The sequence below is a fragment of the Alexandromys fortis genome, unplaced genomic scaffold (genome assembly GCF_014885135.2).
Source record: "Alexandromys fortis isolate MF-2015 unplaced genomic scaffold, M_Fortis_MF-2015_v1.1 scaffold_253, whole genome shotgun sequence".
NCBI classification, from domain to species: Eukaryota; Metazoa; Chordata; class Mammalia; order Rodentia; family Cricetidae; genus Alexandromys; species Alexandromys fortis.
In genome coordinates this window covers 1,124,224-1,130,976 of record NW_026068124.1, presented here as the reverse complement: position 1 = coordinate 1,130,976, position 6,753 = coordinate 1,124,224, and positions in this window count along the sequence as shown.

The window sequence follows — 6,753 nt, the reverse complement described above, 5'->3', positions numbered from 1 at the left end:
AGAGAGAGAGAGAGAGAGAATCATTGTTAATGAAAAACAAGAATTGCAGGAACTAGATCTAGCTTGCAAAGACCTTTCTGGATAAAGTGTTCCATGACTAGCTAAAATTATGAGACAAGCTGGGCAGTGGTGGCATACCTTAAATCCCAGCACTTGGGAGGCAGAGGCGGGTGGATCTCTGAGGTTAAGGCCAGCTTGGACAGAGAAACCCTGTCTTAAAAAAGAACAAAAACAAAACTTTATGAAGCAATATATTATGCAAAGAACACACTCTGTGGATTTGGTTCAGATATTATTTTCTCTAATGGGACACCAAATTCTCTTCATTTGATATCTTCCTGTATATAATAAATATTATTAAATGTGGCTTGTTTTTAATTGAATTGCTTGGGTTTTAAAATTATGGACTTCTAAAAGATTTCTTTGTATGTTTTGAGTTTAAGTTATTTCAGATATGGATATTTCTTTATAAGACTATGTTTGCAATGCTAAGTGCATTGGGTCAATTGGTGTAAATAACTTATTCTCTTATAAAACTCTGTTAGAGGTTTCTGTAAAATACCCTTCATTCCTTCCCCAATATGATGCTTTTTGTGCTGTTCAACAAAGGAGTAAAGACCTGTGTTAGGATCAGTTAGACATCAGGTGGTTATAAATAAGACACAAATGGAGGAAATGGGAACATATCAGACAGATTCACAAAAGACAAACCAGGAACCACAAACTACAGACAGAAGACACAGAGAGAGGTGGGGAACTCAGACTTGGACTTGCTGTTAGTCAGGTCAATACAAAAGGAAGTACTTTGTTTTCTTTCTTTAATATAACACTGACACATTTCCATTTCCATGGAGTTAGCTTTAATTCATTTAGGGCACACAAGGAACACTTTAAGAAGAAACCCCACACTTGAGAAAACTGTCTCAGAAAGAACAATTAAAACATTCTAGGACCCCCACATCAGACAGATGTCTGATCTCCAAAATATACCAAGAACTCAAGAAATTGGTCATCAAAAGAACAAATAATCCATAAAAAACATGGAGTAAAGACCTAAACAGAGAACTCTCAACAGAGGAATCTAAAATGGCTAAAAGACACTTGACGAAAATGCTCAACATCCTTAGTCATCAGAGAAATGCAAATCAAAACAACTCTGAGATTCCATCTTACATCTGTAAGAATGGCTAAGATCAAAAACACTGATGACAATTTATGCTGGAGAGGTTGTGGGGTAAAGTGAACACTTCTGCATTGCTGGTGGGATTGCAAGCTGGTACAGCACCTTTAGATGTCAGTGTGGAGATTTCTCAGAAAATTAGGAAACAACCTTCCTCAAGACCCAGTAATACCACTCTTGGGTATATATCCAAAGAATGCTCAATCGTGTCACAAGGACATGTGCTCAACTATGTTTATAGCAGCATTGTTTATCATAGCCAGAACCTATAAACAACCTAAATGCCCCTAGACCAAAGAATGGATTAGGAAAATGTGGTACATTTACACAGAGGAGTACTACACAGCAGAAAAAATAATGACATCTTGAATTTTTCAGGAAAATGGATGGAACTAGAAAACATCATTTTGAGTGAGGTAACCCAGACACAGAAAGGCAATTATCACATGTACTCACCCATAAGTGGTGTTTAAACATAAAGTAAAGAAAACCAGCCTACAAATCACAATCCCAGATAACTTAGACAACAATGATGACCCCAAGAGAGACTTACATAGATCTAATCTACATGGGAAGTAGAAAAAGACAAGATCTCCTGAGTAAATTGGCAGCATGGGGAACTTGGGGGAGGGTTAAACAGGGGAAGGGAGCAAAGAAAAATGTGGAGCTCAATACAAATCAATAAAAAAAACATTCTAGGAAACTTTCTGTACATTTTTTTAAAGATTCAAGGCGAAAGTGCAGAAAACAGACAAAGAGAAGCAAGAGACCCTTTGAGAATTCATAGTCCTGATGTCTTAACTGTCAGAAGAAAACAGAAGCAGCAGTGATGTTCCAGAAGCAATGATCCCCTCTGGACCTGGAAATGGTGATGATCCAGAAACCCTGAGCTCTCTGGCACCAGGTCTACATTCCTGAGGTGTCATTTCCCCACTGAAAGAATCAAGTTTCTTGGAGGCATGAATGACTCAGTTCTGAAAAATGAAAACACTGTGATAAATCACAACATCTTGTCATACCAGATGGCAAGGAAGGTATTAGAGATGACTATAATTAAGTTCAGAGACAAATTGGGAAGTCCAGAAACCAAGTACAGAGAATTTTAATGCCTAGAGAGATGTTTTACTGATTAAGATCACGCACCGCTCTTGCAGAGCACCTGTGTTCGTTTCCCAGCACACAACTGTCTGTAACTCAAGCTCCAAGGGGGAGTATGTTGCCTTTGCCTCCAAAGGTATTTCTGCACACATGAACATACCAACACAAACACATACAAAATTTAAAATAATGGGAATAAATTGTAAAACATAAAAATAAAACTTTGATAACCAAAGTATAGGAACTGTATTGTTCACACTAGTAATTTATAAAGATACAAAAGAAAAGAGTCACCTTAGAAGGATATTAAGAAACCAAATCATTGTTTTAAAATCATAAAAAATATATTTTATATGTTTTTATCTCAACTGTGATCGTAGATACAAGAACCTATACTGTTGAATAGATAACACAAAAAAAAATAGTGACAAAATGAGTATAAGTAAAACTGGAGAGCTCTGAATAAAATTAGCAGGCCATACAGATGTCAGTATTCTGACTGAGTACAGTTGTTAGAAGATGTTGCTCTCCCACTGGAACAGAAGTTTAGCAACAGACTTCTTCTTGTGCACAAAGCTAAACCTGCAAAACAAAGAAACCAAGATTTGAATTGGAGAGGTAATGGGTATCATTTGTCTTTCTAGGTCTAAATTTCCTCAATTGGCAGAATTTTTTCCAACAAAACTCTTTAAAACAAACATTTCAAGGTTAGCTCATGATTCATCATGTTGAATTATTAACAAGGAATAATAACTATCATGGCACTGAGCCCAATGTTGCTGGTAGTTACCAGGGTTCCTATGGAGATGATGCTAATGACAGTGTAGTCAAGGTTATGATGATGGTCACAACAGTGATGATGATGATGGTGGTGAGGGTGGAGGCAGTACCTGGACTATTAGTACTAAATAGTTCCTTCTCCCATTATAGTCTAAATTCTGAAAGTGTGATGTAGGAAGGTCTTCTGTTTTGTTTGATTTCATTGGTTAAATAAAGAAACTGCCTTGACCTTTTAATAGGGCAGAAAATTAGGTGGGTGGAGTAGACAGAACAGAATGCTGGGAATAAGGGAAGTGAGGCAGACGCCATAGCTCTCCTCTCTGAAATGGATGCAGGTTAGAATCTTCCCAGTATGCCACCACCTCGTGGTTCTACACAGATTACTAAATATGGGTTAAAGCAAGATGTGAGAATTAGCCAATAAGAGGCTGAAACTAATGGGCTAGGCAGTGTTTAAATGAATACAGTTTCTGTGTAATTATTTTGGGTAAAGCTAGCCATGCGGGAGCCGGGTGGTGGGAAGCGGCCCACAGCTCCTTCTACAAAAGTGCAAGATGACTCTACAGAAAAAAGAAAAAATTAACACACTTGGGAAATATAACATGATGCACAGAGCAAGAGAAAACAAGAGCTAAATATTACTTTAGAGACAACCATGATCTCCAGAGTGACTACATCCCAGGAGATGGCATATATATATAAACAGAACCCTCAGCTCTCAGTCATACCACATCGCCTTTCCAAATGGCAATCCTTTTCTCACGACAGCTCCGGGCCCTTTGAGTAAATTTCATGAAGGATACACATCTGTGTACTTCTAGAATTTACTAATTTTTGAAACCAGGCATCCCAGATTTTCTAGGAGACACTGTTTCACTTCACTTCAATACAGGTATTCATTTCCATACCTATAACCTATATAAGGGATGTTTTTTCTCTTGTTGGTTCTTGTTCATAGTTCAGGCAATTTAGGACCATATATTCACCTTCATTTTCAAATGCTTTGTTCTCTGTGTGTTGTACTCTCTTGAGCAACAATCCTGATCCTCTGAAGGATAATTAGTATCCATAGTTATTCATCAGTAAACTGTGGTTCTACCTGGTCTTTTATATTATTAGAAGATTGAGCTGGAGCTGGTGGACCACACTGTTACCTGTACTTTCAGCACTTGGCCAGATAAGTTAGACAGCAGGATCATTGCAAGTTGAAGGTCAGCCAGGACTGCAACGTGAGATATTGTCTCAAAAATCTGTAGGGAAAAAAAGAAAAAGAAGAATCAAAAGCTGCATAATAAGATTATATAAGTGAAAAATTAAATTGAGGCTGTGTGGGCTCACTCTCCAAGGTAGTATTACCATCTACACTACACTGGGTAATCAACATTCTCCCTGTTTTGGTTTGCAAAGCATTTTGATCTATGCTAATGGTTACTGAATGTTTCTTAGCATATGTATTAGAGATTGAGTAGAAGGGAATATGCAATATTTTTAAATACTTGTCAGCTAGATAAAAATTATTCTGTAGTAAGTAAAAATAATAAATCGTACTCATCTCTGATACTTCACTATTTAATTTTTATTAAGCACCTTTCTATCACTAATTCAATATATAAACCCTACAAAATAATGCAGATGTTCTAAGACTCAAAGCAAATCCCAAAGATTTTAGAGATTTTCTTCTAATTAAGAAAAAGAAAGTCACCTGACTCAGTAGCTAAGTCCACTTTCTGCCAAACCTGGCAGCCTGAGTTTGATCCCTAGAACCCACATGGTAGAGTAAGAGAAGCAACTGCTGCTAGTTATACACACACACACACACACACACACAATTTTAAAAGAAGTACAGTTGATGCCAGTTATTATTATGATAGGAACATATTTAAACCATTATTTTAAAATGCTACATAAAAATTAGTTGACAAAATGTTACCACCAGCATGTCAGTGCAATGCAGTTAGTCTCCAGGTAGCAAAAAATGTGGAGTTTATCATGTTTTCTCTTAGCTATATTTCTGATTTACTATAATGCATGTGTATTGTGGGTATTCTGTAAAGAGAATATGCAATCAAACTTAAAATATATTTATTTTACCAATTAACAACAAAATGATACTCACGGAATATCTACACTGAAAGTTTAGTGGAGACAAAGTATTTTAGGATCGGTTTTTGGACCAGTTTGATTCTTACGCTTATATCATGAATAACTTACTGAACATTAAGTACTTTATGTTATTGAGCTATAATTACAAAATCATAGTATTAGTCTTCTTCCTTTGCTAGCACATACTAACAGCACACATTTCTTGGCATATAACTGTGCGATTTATAAGTCTTAAAGGGAAGGGAAGGAAAAGTGACTTGTGACAAAGAGAAAGCCTCTGGAGGTGAGTCAGCAAATCCTAGTGGGTCTTGGTCCAGTCACTTAGCACAAGACTCACTGGTGAAACACAACTGTTCTGGCAGTAAAGTTTTCTCACTGTGTAATAAGAAGGTAAAATCTTTTCTTACTCCACGTATTTCCACAGCCAGTACCTTTAAGAGTTATGTGATTCGAGATATAGAGCTCAGTGGGAAAGAGCACTTATTGTGCAAGAAGGTGGGCCTGAGTTTGAATCCATAATATCCACATAAAGGCCAATCATGGGTACATATCTGTAAGCCCAATGACGAGTGTGGAGACAAAGGGATCATAGGACCTCACAGGCTGTCTGGTCAAAACCTGAGCTTGAGGTCCAGATAAACACCCTATGTCAAAAACTTGGCTTGAGCCAGAAAAAGAAAGAAAAATGCCCTTTTCTGGCCTTTACATGTGCGTGTGCACACACACACACACACACACACACACACACACACACACACATGAACATATGCCACACATACTAAATGGAAAATTCCTTTAAAAAAAACTAATACTAAAATTGGCTTTTGAAAGGATAAGCAAACTTCAGAGTACTGCGGAGGTGTCAATAATTAATAACTGTATCAGAAACAATGACCACAGTGAGATTTGTGTTCTGACATAAAAAACTGTTTCCCATGCTGAGTAGAACAGCACATGCCTGTAATCCCGACAAGCAGGAAGAAGAGGATCAGACATCACAAGTTCAAAAATAACCTGAACTACATAAAAGTACCTAATTAAATGAAAAAAAGAAAAAGTGAAAAAGACACCTTAAAAAGGAGGATTCTATTCATTATGTATTATAACTTCCAATAATAACCCATACTTCTTAAAGGCAAATATATTATATGTGTAGATGTATATCAAATATACATAATTTGACATTAGTAATAAATAGCTCAATGTTACATATGTATTGTGTATATATAATATACTTAATTTGACTTTAGTGATAAATAGTGCAGTGTTTTAGTATTATGTTCTAAAAATAATAATAATTGAATTAAGTAGGAAGCATTTGCTGACTCTACAACACATGTAACTGCCCATCAAATATGGCAGGACAGAGGTAAGAAGTATAGAACATTTCCTTGTACTAAACGTCAAGACCTCTGAAACCCTAGGGACTGGTCCTTCTGTCAGCAAGAAGCAGGATGTGGAGAAGACAAATTGGCCATAACCAGGACAGTTCAGCAAGTGTCAAATGCAGAAAACCAGCTGCTCCAACAGGGCAAGGAGAGTCCCTCACAAGCTCCTTCTCTTTCACCCCACAGGACTCCCGCCCAGACACA